The 18612-nt window shown below is 40.9% G+C and overlaps 1 long non-coding RNA gene across 1 annotated transcript; it reads right to left on the reverse strand.

The window, feature by feature from the left end:
* Positions 1-272: 272 nt before the first annotated feature.
* LOC123742432 (uncharacterized) lies at positions 273-8772 on the reverse strand. Its single transcript, XR_006769570.1, has 3 exons — positions 8566-8772; positions 8209-8344; positions 273-1688 (listed from the first exon to the last, which is right to left on the reverse strand). It is a non-coding gene; the product is annotated as an uncharacterized lncRNA (long non-coding RNA).
* Positions 8773-18612: the final 9840 nt, after the last annotated feature.

Raw genomic sequence — 18612 nt, forward strand, 5'->3', positions numbered from 1 at the left:
TGCTGTGATTGTGTGCATCCCTGACACGAGGAAAGTAATCACTTAGATATCTGGGCGCAGGACCATAAATACTCCTGTAAACCAAACCTAGTCTAATCTGGGACACCCTAGCCTCAACAGGCAGCCAGTTTAGTTCCTGAAAACAGCTCCTGCCTATGTGAGTACGTGGACTCACCTTCAATACTACCCTGATCAACTTATTCTGGGCTATCTGGAGCTTCCCCTTGTTAAGGCTGCATGTGTTCGAATCTGATATAGGAACAAAGAGTCAATTATATTTTATATTAATGTCAATATTTATTCAGCGGTTAATAAATGGCAAATGCAAATTCCGTATTCACTGTAACACCTCGCAGGGCAAACAGAGAACTGAAAATGACATCATAAGTTCTTCATTAAATACTCTGACAGAGATAGTTCCAGCTCACTGCTGGCCTGTCAGAGGGAGGATGAGCGTGGTTTAAACTTACTCATCCTATCGTTGGCGTGCAGGCTGGTCCCAGCCTCTAGACGCATCTTTGTTGCCAACCATAGTTGTCTTCTAGCTTATCTTCATGTGTGTACCCGAGAGTCAGACACCCAAGGACAGTGCCTGTTTTTATGCTACAGTTAGGACAGTTTCTGCTGTCCTTGAGCGACCCCACAACCAGGCATTGTGTGTGTGTGTCACGAGTCTACTCAGCCTACACTCCTACTAGCCAGCAACCCTCCAGTTAATCATGTACATTTTAGTCATTTTTAGTCATTTAGCAGAGACTCTTATCCAGAGCGACTTACAGTAGTGAATGCATACATTTCATACATTTTTTTTTTTTTCTGTGCTGGCCCCCCGTGGGAATCGAACCCACAACCCTGGCATTGCAAACACCATGCTCTACCAACTGAGCTACAGGGAAGACATGTCTATTATATGTTGCTCAATCTATGTTAATACAATATAAACCTCTTAGTGCATTACAGTCCGTTCATACTTAGGCCTACATCCACTGTAAATGGTAATGCATCATATCTAATAAGTGAAATAAAACCCAACAATACTTATTAGCTTAAAGGTATAGGTTAAAATTTAACACCCCATTATGCAGGGCCAAATCTCACAATCCCCCCTTTGACACCAACTAGGTGTCATTTAACAAAATAATTGAAAAATAAAAACAGAATTAGTAGAAAACATAAAAAGAATTAGTAAAAACGTAAAAATTTAATACAATTTTGAGATTCCCCCTTTTGACACCTGCAAGGTGTCACAACCAAAACATTGGCTCCATCCCTTTAACCTTTGTACAAATTGGGCTCGTTGCCAATCTGGAACTTAAATCCACCTATAGGGAGAGCACAATTTATTCATCAATTTCCTTGACTGCAAACCAGGGGTCATCCTTAGCAAGCCCCATGGTGGCACGGAATTGAGCCTCCGTATCAGTCCCAGGAACCTCTAAGAGAGGCATCATACCTGAAGCAGTTGCTACATCTGTAATAGATTTCTTAAAACATTGTATTACACAGGCAGCACAGCACATTAATAGCATCAACATAACAATCAGGGTCAGAAATCCAGTAACCACCATAGATGTGTACTTACCAAAAAATGTACTCATCCAATTCTCCTCGTCTACCCCTGCTACACCCTTCATTTCAGCAGATAGGTTGTCAAGTCCCAGTAGGGCTTTGGTCATGCTACCATAGGGCTGGTGTTATTAGGGATAAAAGTACAGCATTGTTCACCAAACGTTTTATACACCCCCCATTATTAGCCAATATCATACCCAACGTGTGTGGTACTGTGTTGTGTAGGATTTGCACCAAACATAACACCTTGTATTCAGGAGAAATTAGATTTATCCTCTTATTTACTTTTTTTAACTAGTGCCTTAGGATGCATGTTTTGAAATACTTTTTTAGGGCATTCATCCTATTTTGTCTAGCGGTTGTAGTGGTAGCCTCTAGTTGCTCAGCCATACCTGTCAGTGCAGTGCGAGTATAGTTAACAAATCTCTGTTACACACACATCAGTAAAGAACTCAACCCAGCTTTAGGCGGCAGTATTCTTCCCACAGTACACATACATTCCTTATCAACCTTGCCACCTGTCTTCTAATCTCCTGCCCACTAGCCGTTCCCAGGCCGGTGTTACTCTCCCTAACTTAGGGAGGCTTCTTCTCCTGTTCCCTTCCCAAGGTCGTCTTATCAACTCTGCCCTGCTCATTCTGGTAACAGTGTCTTACTCACACAGTATTATAATATAGTTTTTAACCCATTATTATAGCTGTATTTCCAATACATTCCAACAGGTTATAAGGTTTCTGAGTAAAATCTTTTAGTCAAACCTTTCATTACATCCACCCGATTGGCTAAATATTTCACATACATTATAACACATCTATTTTTATTGGATTCAGAAATTTCACACAAAATCAAACTAATTCAGGAAACTCTAAAGATGGTCTCATCTTATCATGGGCTCCTCATAACTGAATGAATCCTCCACCAGGCTCGGCGGTAGATATTTGTCGTCCCACTGATCTGAACATTGACTCGGTCCATATCTCACTATCTGCTCCGTTATCGATCTCTCTAGAGTTCTGGAAATGAGACCTCTCGCACAAGGGACCAAACAACAACCACACAACACAAACACACTCATACAGGTGAAAGCTGCCCATAATACAGTTCCTACAACACTTTTCCATTTCCCAAACATGGGCTGTGTTATCAGGAATGTACGTACAGTAATGAACCTAATCATTCTACCTACACCATCCTCCTTTGCCAGTAACATATCGAGAGTCAGTCTATTTTACCAGGTCATGAGGGGGGTGGCGGATAATTGGTCAGAGAACCTCTTTACTGCATCCCCGGTTTCATTCATGAATCTCTGTTGATTATAAAAGATGTCATTAATCCCATCCACATTTTTATTTATTGTCAACTACTAAAATAATGTAGTGTTAAAGCCCTCACATATTTGATTCATAGCTTTGTATTCATCTGGAACATCCCTGAGTATGCCAATAGCATCCATCTAGACAAAGCTAATCCCATCCTGGTCAAAACTCCTCCTGTGCCTACTTTAGCCTCCTATAACTGGCCTCTGATGACTAACTCGAACTGGTTGGACCAATAACCCCAGGGCGCAAGTTCCTAACCACCCTTTGAGGTAATTTCTGTCGTATGCGTCCTTTACTGGTACTGGCCCACCCTACATCAGTTATAGGTGCTATGAGGTTAAACATTTTCTCCTGTGCTTTCAAACTTAAGTCAGTCACATTAACGATTACTTTCAGCCATTAAAATCATCTAAGTTCTCGGTGCCAATCTTATATCTATAACACTGGTACTCATCAGGAGTTAAGGTGAACCAAGGTGGGTTGGCTGAGCACTTCTATCTGGCCAACCCCAATTCCTGTACAGTTGTCTGCTTTCCCAGGAAGTTGTTTAATGTTTACCTTAAATCCTACATCTTGATCTTCTTTGATTCCTTATTCTGTAAGTCACTCATCAGTGTATTATATAGTTTATCTTCTACTTCTTCTCAATGACAACGGTATCGTATGATTAGTACCAGAAGGTGGTGGATCTGAATGTATCAGAAAGATTAGACTATGATGCAGCTCAGAGTCTCTACTCTTCCCCAAAACCGCCAACCCTCTCCTGCCCTTAGTCTCTCTGCTAGGTACCACCCCATACTCACACCTCTAGGAGCACACACAGTGATGAACGGTCGGGATAGGAAATCTTCGTTAAGGAGGTAACCCCCGGACCCTGTTGGTATCGGTTCTTCTCCTAACTCTGTGTGTGATCAGCAGTGGATATGTGTACATACCTCCTTGCAGTGGGTAACGTGGACCCAAGTGACTCTCTCAGCTTTTCTAATGGCAAAGGCATTGGTTTAACAGAACCTGGTATGGGCCTTCCCCACGGGGCTGCTTCCCGTCTTTTCTCCTCAGGGACTGGATCCACACCCAGTCTCCTGGTTGTACTGAGTGAATCACCTTCTCCTGTAATTCACCTGTTGGACACAAAATCTTGGACATACGGGTTTGGTTAACAAACAGTCTTCTCATGTGCTCTGCTAGTATTTCTTCAACTTCTATGTCTACCTGTTCTGGTATCTCTAACTCTGGCATTCTATAGGCTGTACCTGATTAGCTAAACTGTCATCCATCATTTAAAAAGATGGCTCCTAGTAAACCAACTCTAGGGATAATATCTTGACTTAATATTTTAGCTACCATAATCATGTCCACCAAGTAAGTTGGGAACGCTTCTACCCATTTGCTATACTTATCTATTCTTGTTAAACACCCCTTCTTCCCCTCAATTCGGAATAGTTCAATAAGTCAATTTCCAAATGTTGGAATGGATATTCTACAACAAACAATTTGTTTACGTAATTATCCTAACCTGTTCTATCGCCTCTAACGATTGCTCTACCATACTCCCCCTATTTATACATGGCTCAAGCCATGTATAAATATTGCTGCATATCTAAACAAATTATCCTTATGTCAGCCCTTCTCTTGTAGGATTGCCCCCTTTCATTTTCCACATGTCCAATTCTCCCTGGGGCATTCATCCTAAGCTACCCTGTAACAATTCTCTGTCAAGTGTCTTATTTAAGATTTATCTGTGCTGCTTTGTATGGTTTTAAATGTCTATGTGCTTGTCTGTGTAAATAGTAACTTTTCTCTCCTTTCTTATTTCGCCGGCTCTAGTCAGTGCTACTATTTCGGCCTACTGTGCAGAATAGTGTCTGGGCAATGGTTCAGTGTCTAACACCTGAAACCAACTAAGCCCTTTTAGTTAGGGTAACAATTACTTTGAACAAAATGATCATATCTCCTCCTAGCGAATTTACCAAACATAAACTTAAAATCAAAACTAAAATACATGCCTGCCAATGGAGCCGCTAGTCTCTCCATGAATTAATATCCTAAAGCTAAGTGAAACAAATTCTCTTCCTATCTACTCCTGCTGGCCCCCCTCCTTTCTTCCTGCTACTCCCCAACCCTCAAGGTTTCAGCAGTGCAGGGGAGAATCTCTCTGTCTGCCCTTCTATCTGTCTCCAGCTTTTTCTCATAATATGGGTTGTTTCTAAATATTGACTAAATGTCTCATTGTCTCCTTGGTTGCACTCCTGAACTTTAGAAAAATCAACCTGTCTAGATATTGCATATCTACTTAAATTTATCTTGATACTCTCAATAATCTTGGATCACCTACAGATGTCATATATCCCTGTCCTGTTGACATAAGTCTACCATTATTAAACTTATTCACAACAAAATATAGTAATACTATTATGTCAATTCCACAGCCCTGTTGTGTTAAATCTCTTCCACTGCTTACAACCACAGCTGACTTCCTAAGGGAAAATAAACATCTGAACTACCATAAAGGAAAATGTATGTACCCTTATTGTTCTAGGAAAATAGACTTAAGAAAGCCTACCCTTATTCTAAGGCTTTGCCCTTTTAGTCTTCTCATTGGTTCAAATTATCAATTGTGTCTAAGAACTTTAACTCATCATAATTATCAGTTATACAAATTCCCTTAAAGTCAGTATCACAAATGACCTTAAATTCACTATCCAAATGGCTTTTCAATGTGGCTGATCAGACCACACAGGGAAGCCACCAGAGGGGTCACACGTCATACCACCCTTTCAAAAATGTGTTTCTCACTACATTAGACACATGAAAGCTAAGAACTTTATCTACATTTTGTATCTCAAGTTTCCAGAACATTCCCTATCAAAAGAATTTCACGTGTTTAATTAAAACTCAGAAAACAAAACTTCAAAATGCCATGTGTGTGTATACCCCTTTAAGATATCCTGTCTCTAAGAATTTTTCCCAAAGAGAGCTAAGCGCTCCTTTTTCCATAAAATAACCACTTGGTCAGCGTTTCATCATACTACACCGATTCAAAAACCCAAAAGTTAACTACAAACAAAACCTAATAATAACTCCACTGTACTTCCTCAAATCATTAATCATTTGTTTTAAACTTCCTCAACGGCTCTGTGTACTTTAATTGAACATACACTACCCTTGGATAAAATATTTTACTTCCAATCTATGAAACCCCATATTTTAACGTACTATTTGACTAATTTGACCCAAGATTGCTTAAAACCTTAAAACCCCTTCAGTTTGTCTGCAAACTGGCCCATTCTGTTTGCTAGGAATACCCTGCCATTATACACAACTGTGTTTAATGTGCACCGTCCCTGTAAAAATTAAATTAACTCCACCTGTAATTCACTTTAATGATTTGATATTTTTCCATGCAATGTTCAATTTACTGGTGTTACTAAACAATCAATACCACGAATCAATAACCAGAATTTATCACAAAACTTTTACGATTCCATTATTCAGACCAGAACCGCTTCCAGCCACATACCCGTAGGAAAAAATATGACCTCTTTTCAAACAGCGTTCTGCCTTTCCTCTATCGCAAGATTAAAACCAATGTTACAACTGTATCTCTCGTTTGGCTTCACACTTATGAAATGTCTATGACCTTAAATGTACCATGTAAATTGCCATATTTATAAAATACTTAATACAACTCCCTTCAAACCTATCCGCTCATTATAATTCATTAGATTTCGGTAACTGTCTCTTCAGTTTAAACTAAACAAGCCATCAAAACGTTCGGTTTATATCTTAAACAACCACTAACAACCGTATCTTTCCAGGCAAAACATACCAACAGTTGAATAACAATCAGCACCTAAAATTTGTATCCACTGATGCATAGGCTGAGAAGCGAACCCGAGTCTCCCGCATTGCAGGAGAGACTTCTATCACTGAACCACCAATGCGATATTGAACTGATGGACACTCTTCGCAAATAACCCTATTTATCAATGTCTGTAGTCGTACAATTAGGCACGTACTCCTGTGACCATTGACTCTGCCTCTCTCTCTTTCTACTTTCTTACCATTAGTCCCAACTTCTCCACATCCAAACTTCCATCAAATTCATACTTCCTTCTCCACATTGGACCGAAATAAATGTTTATTTTATAACATTTAACTCCATGTATCGCTCATCTCCCGTTAATTCCTGCACCTCCTTTGAGGATTTACTGCCCATGTTTGTTGAATTACCATCGTAGTTATTCTGCTCCTTTAATTGAGCCTTCTCCATTGCTTCTTGTAAAGTTGCCTTTACACGCTTCCCCCTCCTGCTTCCACTCGGAACAGGTTTTGTCTGTTTTTCGTTTTAGCGTTTCCAATATTCTACCGGGCTCCCCGTCGACTGGGAGTCCGTTACTCAATTTGGGTCATATCTTGAGCTCTAGTAATTTGTTTTGTAATACTAAATTAATGGTCTAGTTTTTATTTTTATTTTTATAATCCCTTGTGTGACTGTATACACTTTCACTCACTCATACAAGCTCTCATTCGCCCAGTGAACTTATCGTATGTCCAATACACCTTGTTTCAAACAGTAAACGTATCTTATCTCCAGAATATTGTCGTCAAACAACTAGCACTAGTTACCCAATTTAAATACTCTGCCGTTTACTTGAGCGGAAAACTTAATTTATCCCCAGAGTATTGCCATTCAGTTAATGCAATTTCCTGAATTTATCTTATATCCAATACTCTGTCGTTTGCCGCGGATTGTATTGTCGTTCACTGTTTCTTATTATCGGTAAACTGTCCAATTCGTTCACGATTGAACCCTTTTAATGTCCAGCACCCCTCTCTGTATGTTGCCGTTCAATTCGTTCACGATTGAGCTTATTTTATATCCAACATACCGAGTTAAAATCCTGTGAACCCGGAATATTGCCGTTCAATTCGATCACGATTGAATTTATCTTATTTCCAATATTCCATCGCGCACAGAGGTTGTGCTGCCGTCTACCCTCACACACACATATTCATTTAACTGTTATTCTCCTTTTACAGTTATTGCATATCTCATACATACATACAGTCAGTCTTTTAATAACAATTCAATCGCACACACTTAATCATTCATTCTTATTGGCCAATTGAAAAGGCATTGACCATTGTTCCTTTATATTTTCTATATAATTTCCATATACATATATATATATATAAATTATATTGTAGGTTGGTTCTACAATTTTTAGCGACTTACACCAGAGTGGTAATCTCACAAAATAAATTTGGATAATGCCAATATGCAGAATTTCAGTTATCACAATAGGTATCTGCTTACCTGTTATTTGAAGACCGGTCTTTTTGTGAGAGGACCCCGTTCGGCGACAGCCGTGCCCAAAAGGCTGGTGTTTCCAGCGAAGTTCCTTCAGATCACGTCGGGGTCACCAAATTGTTAAGGCTGCATGTGTTCGAATCTGATATAGGAACAAAGAGTCAATTATATTTTATATTAATGTCAATATTTATTCAGCAGTTAATAAATGGCAAATGCAAATTCCGTATTCACTGTAACACCTCGCAGGGCAAACAGAGAACTGAAAATGACATCATAAGTTCTTCATTAAATACTTTGACAGAGATAGTTCCAGCTCACTGCTGGCCTGTCAGAGGGAGGATGAGCGTGGTTTAAACTTACTCATCCTATCGTTGGCGGCTGGTCCCAGCATCTAGACGCATCTTTGTTGCCAACCATAGTTGTCTTCTAGCTTATCTTCATGTGTGTACCCGAGAGTCAGACACCCAAGGACAGTGCCTGTTTTTATGCTACAGTTAGGACAGTTTCTGCTTCCATTCTACCAGCCCCTCCCGTTCACCTGTCCTTGAGCGACCCCACAACCAGGCATTGTGTGTGTGTGTGTGTCACGAGTCTACTCAGCCTACACTCCTACTAGCCAGCAACCCTCCAGTTAGTCATGTCTATTATATGTTGCTCAATATATGTTAATACAATATAAACCTCTTAGTGCATTACAGTCCGTTCATACTTAGGCCTACATCTACTGTAAATGGCAATGCATCATATCTAATAAGTGAAATAAAACCCAACAATACTTATTAGCTTAAAGGTATAGGTTAAACTTTAACACCCCATTATGCAGGGCCAAATCTCACACCCTTCATAAGTTTAGATAAGCCCCCAAACCAGGAAGTACTAGCATATTTAAAATGGCATTGAATGAGGGCAGTAGCTAGCACTTTCATGGAGTCCTTATCAAGCAGCTTGGACTTTCTAGCCAAAAACATAGTCCTGGCATTAACCTTCCCTAGCACCTTATTGGCAATGCTCACACCTCCCAAGCTTCCATCAAGGATACATCCCAAGTAGCTAACAGAGGTTTTAGTAGTCAACACCTCCCCCCCTAACTCCACTCTGATTTCAGACGACCTACACAATTTATGTCTGGATTCAAAAATAATTGCTTCAGTTTTCCCTAAGTGCAGAGATAGCTTATTATCTCCAAGCCATTTGCTAATGTTGGTAAGCTCTGTGCTAAGTATGCTCTCCAACATAGTTTTACTTTTGTGAGACACCAGAAGTGTAGAGTCATCCGCATAAAGAAAAGGACGGCAAGAACAAGCATCTATCATATCATTAATATACAATAAAAACAGCAGAGGCCCAAGAACGCTCCCCTGCGGAACGCCACAACTCATTGGTTTTGCCTGAGACAGTGAACCATTAACCTCTACTACTTGCTCCCTTCCTGATAAATAGGACTTTACCCAGCCTAGAGGGATACTGCTTAACCCCAGTGCCTCCAGTTTGGAGATTAGGAGACAGTGGTTAACTGTATCAAAGGCCTTCTCTAGGTCAAGCAGTACCATTACCCACAGATTTCCCTCATCAATCTCTTTCCTGATGAAGTCAGTCAAGTAAATAGACATGAATCAGTGGAGTATGTTTTTCTAAAACCCAACTGAAAATCATACATTAGACCCTGTTTGTTAACATATTCATACATTTTCTCATGTACAATTCTCTCCAGGATCTTTGATTATACACAGAGGATAGATACAGGCCTATAATTCCCAGGGTCAGACTTTATCCCCTTCTTATACAGAGGTATAACCTTAGCTTGTTTCATGTCCCTGGGAAAGGTGCCTTGTTCAAGAGAGAGATTAACAATATGCGTAATACAAGGGCCAATTTGCTCAGCAGAATCTATTAGAAACCTTGCAGGGATATTATCCAGGCCTGTGGCTTTGGAGCCTCTTGAGGATACCCTAGGATAGGGGGCGCCACAGCGCATTTTGAAAAAAAATCGTTCCCATTTTCAACGGCCTACTAATCAAACTCAGAAGCTAGGGCATGCATATACTTATTATATATGGATAGAAAACACTCTAAAGTTTCTAAAACTGTTTGAATGGTGTCTGTGAGTATAACAGAACTCAAATGGCAGTCAAAACCCCGAGACCGATTGAAACAGGAAGTGGAATTCTGAATTGTGGACTCGACTTCTCATCTTTCCCTATAAATAACACCGTTAACCATGGTTCAGTGAGCACTTCCTATTGCTTCCACTAGATGTCGCCCGTCTTTTCACAGTGGTTTGAGCCTTATAGAGTCAAAACTCAGTGAATGAGACGAGTTGGAAATTGGTCACAGGGGATGGGCCATCACCATTATGACGCCGGCGGCCATGTCTGCCCCCACCTTTGGAAACGGTTTTAAAGGCCATGAAATCATCCACCTCGAATCTTATTGGCTCTCTTGGTGTTACAGGCCCTGAAGATTAATGTTTTACAACGTTTGACATGTTTGAACGAACCTACAGGCGGGAGAATCGCATTTTACCCGGAACTTCAGCCCTGCGCTTGGAGAGAGCCATACGACGCGCTACCAACAGCAGGCTAATGGAACGTGAAGTATGGACTTTTTGACCGAAAATACATCTGTTGTGGACCTGGGATGCTTTCTGATGAAGACAACTAAAGGTAGGCGATTATTGACAATATTATACAAGATGAGATGTGACATGCGATTGTTTCCAAGATGGCGCCGAGCTCTGTATATTAGCTCATTTTCTGAGTATCGCATCTCCTTTTATCGCAAAGTGTGATTACCCAGTAAAGTTAATTTAAAATCTGGTATGACAGGTGTTCTCAAGAGATATTCATCTATAAATGTTAGATTGACAATATAAATTTAAAAAATCGTTATAGGATAGTAATTTAGGGAAATGTAGCATTGTTTACCGGGACGCATTTGAGGGGAAATTATTTAGTCAACCTCAGACAGAGATGTAAAAATGCTGTTTTTATATATAAATATGACCTTTATTGAACAAAAGAATGCATGCATTGTATAACATGATGTCCTAGGGGTGCCATCTGATGAAGTTTGTAAAAGGTTAGTGCTGCATTTAGCTGTTTTTTGATTATATGTGATGCAAGTGGTTGGTCGGAAAATGGCTATGAAGCTGCTTTTTACGATGGACTCATCTAACATAATCTAATGATTTGCTTTTCCTATAAACCTTTTTGAAATCGGACGACGTGGGTCGATTCAGGAGAGGTGTATCTATAAAAATAAAAATAAAAAAAAAATGTAAAAATTAAGATATTTTTTTATGCTAATTGCCGATATGATTTTTCGCTGGATTTTGATCCCGCTGACGGGATGAGACGCTGAAGAAGCTCTGCCAGCATACTGACTATTTTGGCTGTTGCTACCTTTGCAAAAGAAAAAGAGTTTGGCTGAACCCCTAACTGTACATAATACTTCTTGACTTGGTTGCTTCCATACAAACCAGAACTGGTGGGCAGCTTGCTAACCAGCTTGCTGGCAACAGAAGTAAAAAAAGAGTTGAATTCATTGGCAACCTCTGCTTTTTCATATACCATCTCCCCTTTGATGTTCAGTCCAATACTGTTTAGTTTGTTTTGGGTAGTACTACTACAGCCTAGTTCCTTAAATGATTTCCAAAGCTTTTTAGGGTCATTTATGTTTTTAATTATTTTCTCAGCAAAGTAACCCCTTTTAGCTTCATCCATCCTGCTCTGTGCTTCATTTCTGTGACGTTTATATAGGACAAAATCATGCTGCTTTTGAGAGTTCTTACATTTCTTAAAGGCCTTATTCCTTGCTTGGATAGATTGTAAAATCTCATGATTAAACCAAGGGCTAGATCTCTGCTTTACCCTGACCCGTCTAATAGGAGCCACCACATTCACCACATCAAGGAATCTACATTTAAAGGCTTCCCAGGCACTGTCTACCCCTACACTATCTAGCACAGGTGACCAGTCAATTTTACCCCCTTCCTCCCTAAACTTTTCTACACAGTATTTTTTGAGTCCTCTGATTCTAACGGTTTTGTGACACTTAAATATATCTTTAAAAATCCTCCTTGTGTAAAATGCAATAAAATGATCACTGATTCCATAGACTATTACTCCACTCTGCGATATTTTAGATTTATCAGACACCAATATTAAGTCAATCGTACTTTGCACTGTTTCACATATCCTGGTGGGATCGTTTATCATTTGGGTCAGAGCAAGTGATCTAGAAAAGTGCATAAATACATTGTGGGTTGGGCTATTCCTTTTGCAGACATCAGTATTAATATCCCCTAACAAAATTATTTCCTTCAACAGCGAATCATTACAGTTTGACAACACAATTTCAAGGCCTTCATAGAATGCATTCTGCTTGGGCGGCCTATAACCTGTTGGGGGTAGGGGGCAGTATTGACACGGCCGGATAAAAAACGTACCCGATTTAATCTGGTTACTACTCCTGCCCAGTAACTAGAATATGCATATAATTATTGGCTTTGGATAGAAAACACCCTAAAGTTTCTAAAACTGTTTGAATGGTGTCTGAGTATAACAGAACTCATATGGCAGGCAAAAACCTGAGAGGATTCTGAACAGGAAGTGGCCTGTCTGACAAGTTGTTGTTCATCTTGGCTCTTTTTATTGAAGACTGAGGATCTTTGCTGTAACGTGACACTTCCTACGGCTCCCATAGGCTCTCAGAGCCCGGGAAAAAGCTGAATGATGTCGAGGCAGCCCCAGGCTGAAACACATTAGGGTGTTTGGCAAGTGGCCGATCAGAGGACAGTGGGCTTAGGCGCGTGCCCGAGTCGACCCCATGCTTTATTTTCTTTCGTCTGTTTACCTAAATGCAGATTCCCGGTCGGAATATTATCGCTTTTTTTCCGAGAAAAATGGCCTAAAAATGGATTTTAACCTCTTGGGGCTAGGTGGGACGCTAGCGTGCCACCCGTGGTGCACTCCATCAACAGCAGGTGCATTTCAAGAGCGGCAAATTTGAATCCAAATAAATGTCAAAATTCAAATTTTTCAAAAATACAACTATGTTACACCATTTGAAAGATAAACATCTCCTTAATCTAACCACGTTTTACGATTTCAAAAAGGTTTTACGGCGAAAGCATAAATTTAGAGTATGTTAGGACAGTACATTTACAAGAGTTGTGTGTAATGTTTTGTCAAGTCAAAGACAGGGTCACCAAAACCATAAAACCAGCTAAAATGATGCACTAACCTTTTACAATCTCCATCAGATGACACTCCTAGGACATTATGTTAGACAATGCATGCATTTTTAGTTCTATCAAGTTCATATTTATATACAAAAACAGCGTTTTACTATGGCATTGATGTTGAGGAAATCGTTTCCCTCCAATAACCGGCAGTCAAGTCAGCGTCACAAATTAAATAATTAAAATTAGAAAACATTGGTAAAATATTATATTGTCATTTAAAGAATTATAGATTTACATCTCTTGAACGCAATCAACTTGCCAGATTTAAAAATAACCTTACTGGGAAATCACACTTTGCAATAATCTGAGCACTGCGCCCAGAAAAATACGCGTTGCGATACAGACTAGACGTCATGTTGGGGAGATCTAAAATCGAAAATACTATGTAAATAATCCATTACCTTTGATTCTCTTCATCAGATGTCACTTCCAGGTATCACAGGTCCATAACGAATGTAGTTTTGTTCAAAAAAGCTCATCATTTATGTCCAAAAATCTCCGTCTCGTTAGCACATGATGTAAGCCAGCCGGACTTCTCGTCATGAACGAGGGAAAAAATATATTTCCGTTCGTTCAAACATGTCAAACGTTGTATAGCATAAATCATTAGGGCCTTTTTTAACCAGAACATGAATAATATTCAAGGTGGACGAATGCATACTCTTTTATAACGTATTGGAACGAGGGTACCCAACATGAACTAGCGCGCCAGGTGTCTAATGGGACATCACCGTTCCATGGCTCTTGTTCGGTCAGATCTCCCTCCAGAAGACTCAAAACACTTTGTAAAGGCTGGTGACATCTAGTGGAAGCAATAGGAAGTGCCAAAATATTCCTAAACCCCTGTGTTTTTCAATGGGATAGGTTTAAAGTCAATACAACACATCAGGTATCCACTTCCTGTCAGAAAATGTCTCAGGGTTTTGCCTGCCAAATGAGTTCTGTTATACTCACAGACACCATTCAAACAGTTTTGGAAACTTTAGAGTGTTTTCTATCCATATATAATAAGTATATGCATATTCTAGTTACTGGGTAGGATTAGTAACCAGATTAAATCGGGTACATTTTTTTTATCCAGACGTGCAAATGCTGCCCCCTAGACCCAACAGGTTAAACAGCGGTTGACATGCTTCGAAGTATGGTAATGGAATATTTAGAATTTTTTTGTCACGAAATGCGCCATGCTCGTCACCCTTCTTTACCCTTTCGGATAGTGTCTTGAACGCACGAACAAAACGCAGCTATTTGGATATAACAATGGATTATTTGGGACCAAACCAACATTTGTTATTGAAGTAGAAGTCCTGGGAGTGCATTCTGACGAAGAACACCAAAGGTAATAACATTTTTCTTATAGTAAATCTGACTTTGGTGAGTGCTAAACTTGCTGGGTGTCTAAATAGCTAGCCCTGTGATGCCGGGCTATCTACTTAGAATATTGCAAAATGTGCTTTCACCGAAAAGCTATTTTAAAATCGGACATATCGAGTGCATAGAGGAGTTCTGTATCTATAATTCTTAAAATAATTGTTATGCTTTTTGTGAACGTTTATCGTAAGTAATTTAGTAAATTCACCGGAAGTTTGCGGGGGTATGCTAGTTCTGAACGTCACATGGTAATGTAAAAAGCTGGTTTTTGATATAAATATGAACTTGATTGAACAAAACATGCATGTATTGTATAACATAATGTCCTAGGTGTGTCATCTGATGAAGATCATCAAAGGTTAGTGCTGCATTTAGCTGTGGTTTTGTTTTTTGTGACATTATATGCTAGCTTGAAAAATGGGTGTCTGATTATTTCTGTCTGGGTACTCTGCTGACATAATCTAATGTTTTGCTTTCGTTGTAAAGCCTTTTTGAAATCGGACAGTGTGGTTAGATTAACGAGAGTCTTGTCTTTAAAATGGTGTAAAATAGTCATATGTTTGAGAAATTGAAGTAATAGCATTTCTAAGGTATTTGAATAACGCGCCACAGGATTCCACTGGCTGTTACGTAGGTGGGACGATTTCGTCCCGCCGGCCCTAGAGAAGATAACACACCCCCAACAAAATCGGCTTGGTTTTGGGAAGGCAGATATCCAGCCAGACAATCTCCAGATCAGCGTTTAAATCCGATCTTACGTTAAAAGCAATGTCTGATCTTACAAACGCACATATTCCCCCACCGTTCCGATTCCGATCCTTCCTGACAACAGAGTAATTACCTATCTTAATTTCTGAGTCACAAACAGATGAATCCAACCATGTCTCAGTAAAACATTAGACACCCACCTCTGATTTACAAAGCAACAGGCGTATCTCATCGATCTTCGATAGTAGGCTTCGGACGTTTAAGTCCACAAAATGTAAGCCCTTCTTCCCAAAGGTCTCATTGAATTCCTGATCCACTTGTAACTCGCCTCCCACTGCGCTGCCATCTTCCCACTGCCCTGCCTCTGGTGGCCTCTCTGTCGCCATGGAGCACCCCTCCCCAGGTGCCACTCCATCGTCCTCACCACCGCGTCCCCCGTCACTTGCCTCTGGTTGCCTCCGCTCTGCTGTGAACCCCCCCTCCTCGGTGCACTCTCCACCCTCGGTAAGTCATCTGGTCCCACTCCACCTTCAATGCTCACACACCCTGCGGGTACAGCACACCGACAGCAACGGTAAGCTTCATTGACCCCATGCCCAAAGCTAGAATCGCTGCATTTTAGATTAATCCACTGCGCGCATTCCAAACATACCAAAGCTTTGCTGTTACTCTTTATCCAACGTTCGCAAGAGGAGCATGGGTGCATAGGCCGTTTGATGGGGTTCGTGATAAAGTGAGGTCCTGGGCATTGATGGATATCACCCGATAAGAGAAGGCATAGAGTTATTATAAGATCTCCACCATTAATTTGCAATTTCAGACTGGATTTCGATGATGGTTTTGGTTTGTGCCAAGGTATGAAAGTTTGGTATATAACATTCCTTCCAAATCCGAAGTGCTGGATGCCATCAAAAGTGTTTGCATGACTGAGAAGTTGCTGAGAATTTACTATTCTTTCATCTAAATAGCAGATGCAAACAAACACATAAAGTAAAAGTGCAGCCACCATGCCGAACTTGTTGGTTGCCATCTTGTTTAAATTTTGACTCAATTTGAAATATCCATTCTGGAGAACATTTCCCTATCGAACGACCATTGGTACGTCTGACATATGAATTATAACAGAGCAACTATGAAAGACTTTGATCTCTGGTGAACACAGCCAGAGAATTTCTGTCAACCGACTCTCCAGCGGACGGACCGGAGATTTCAACAAAGACGCCACAAGACATACAGGCGTAAATACACTGCTCCAAAAAATAAAGGGAACACTAAAATAACGCATCCTAGATCTGAATGAATGAAATAATCTTATTAAATACTTTTTTCTTTACATAGTTGAATGTGCTGACAACAAAATCACACAAAAATAATCAATGGAAATCCAATTTATCAACCCATGGAGGTCTGGATTTGGAGTCACACTCAAAATTAAAGTGGAAAACCACACTACAGGCTGATCCAACTTTGATGTAATGTCCTTAAAACAAGTCAAAATGAGGCTCAGTAGTGTGTGTGGCCTCCACGTGCCTGTATTTACATTTACATTTACGTCATTTAGCAGACGCTCTTATCCAGAGCGACTTACAAATTGGTGCATTCACCTTATGATATCCAGTGGAACAACCACTTTAAAATAGTACATCTATATATTTTTTTTTTTTGGGGGGGGGGGTTAGAAGGATTACTATATCCTTTCCCAGGTATGACCTCCCTACAACGCCTGGGCATGCTCCTGATGAGGTAGCGGATGGTCTCCTGAGGGATCTCCTCCCAGACCTGGACTAAAGCATCCGCCAACTCCTGGACAGTCTGTGGTGCAACGTGGCGTTGGTGGATGGAGCGAGACATGATGTCCCAGATGTGCTCAATTGGATTCAGGTCTGGGGAACGGGCGGGCCAGTCCATAGCATCAATGCCTTCCTCTTGCAGGAACTGCTGGCACACTCCAGCCACATGAGGTCTAGCATTGTCTTGCATTAGGAGGAACCCAGGGCCAACTGCACCAGCATATGGTCTCACAAGGGGTCTGAGGATCTCATCTCGGTACCTAATGGCAGTCAGGCTACCTCTGGCGAGCACATGGAGGGCTGTGCGGCCCCCCAAAGAAATGCCACCCCACACCATGACTGACCCACCGCCAAACCGGTCATGCTGGAGGATGTTGCAGGCAGCAGAATGTTCTCCACGGCGTCTCCTGGCTCTGTCACGTCTGTCACATGTGCTCAGTGTGAACCTGCTTTCGTCTGTGAAGAGCACAGGGCGCCAGTGGCGAATTTGCCAATCTTGGTGTTCTCTGGCAAATGCCAAACGTCCTGCACAGTGTTGGGCTATAAGCACAACCCCCACCTGTGGACGTCGGGCCCTCATACCACCCTCATGGAGTCTGTTTCTGACTGTTTGAGCAGACACATGCACATTTGTGGCCTGCTGGAGGTCATTTTGCAGGGCTCTGGCAGTGCTCTTCCTGCTCCTCATTGCACAAAGGCGGAGGTAGCGGTCCTGCTGCTGGGTTGTTGCCCTCCTACGGCCTCCTCCACGTCTCCTGATGTACTGGCCTGTCTCCTGGTAGCGCCTCCATGCTCTGGACACTACGCTGACAGACACAGCAAACCTTCTTGCCACAGCTCGCATTGATGTGCCATCCTGGATGAGCTGCACTACCTGAGCCACTTGTGTGGGTTGTAGACTCCGTCTGATGCTACCACTAGAGTGAAAGCACCGCCAGCATTCAAAAGTGACCAAAACATCAGCCAGGAAGCATAGGAACTGAGAAGTGGTCTGTGGTCACCACCTGCAGAACCACTCCTTTATTGGGGGTGTCTTGCTAATTGCCTATAATTTCCACCTGTTGTCTATTCCATTTGCACAACAGCATGTGAAATGTATTGTCAATCAGTGTTGCTTCCTAAGTGGACAGTTTGATTTCATAGAAGTGTGATTGACTTGGAGTTACATTGTGTTGTTTAAGTGTTCCCTTTATTTTTTTGAGCAGTATATATATATTGGAATTCTTTTCAAATGAGCGGCTGTTCATGTGAAAAGTATTATCATTTCAATGAGCCTAGTTATCAACTGAGTGT

This window comes from Salmo salar, chromosome ssa04 (assembly GCF_905237065.1).
Source record: "Salmo salar chromosome ssa04, Ssal_v3.1, whole genome shotgun sequence".
In the NCBI taxonomy this organism is placed as follows: Eukaryota; Metazoa; Chordata; class Actinopteri; order Salmoniformes; family Salmonidae; genus Salmo; species Salmo salar.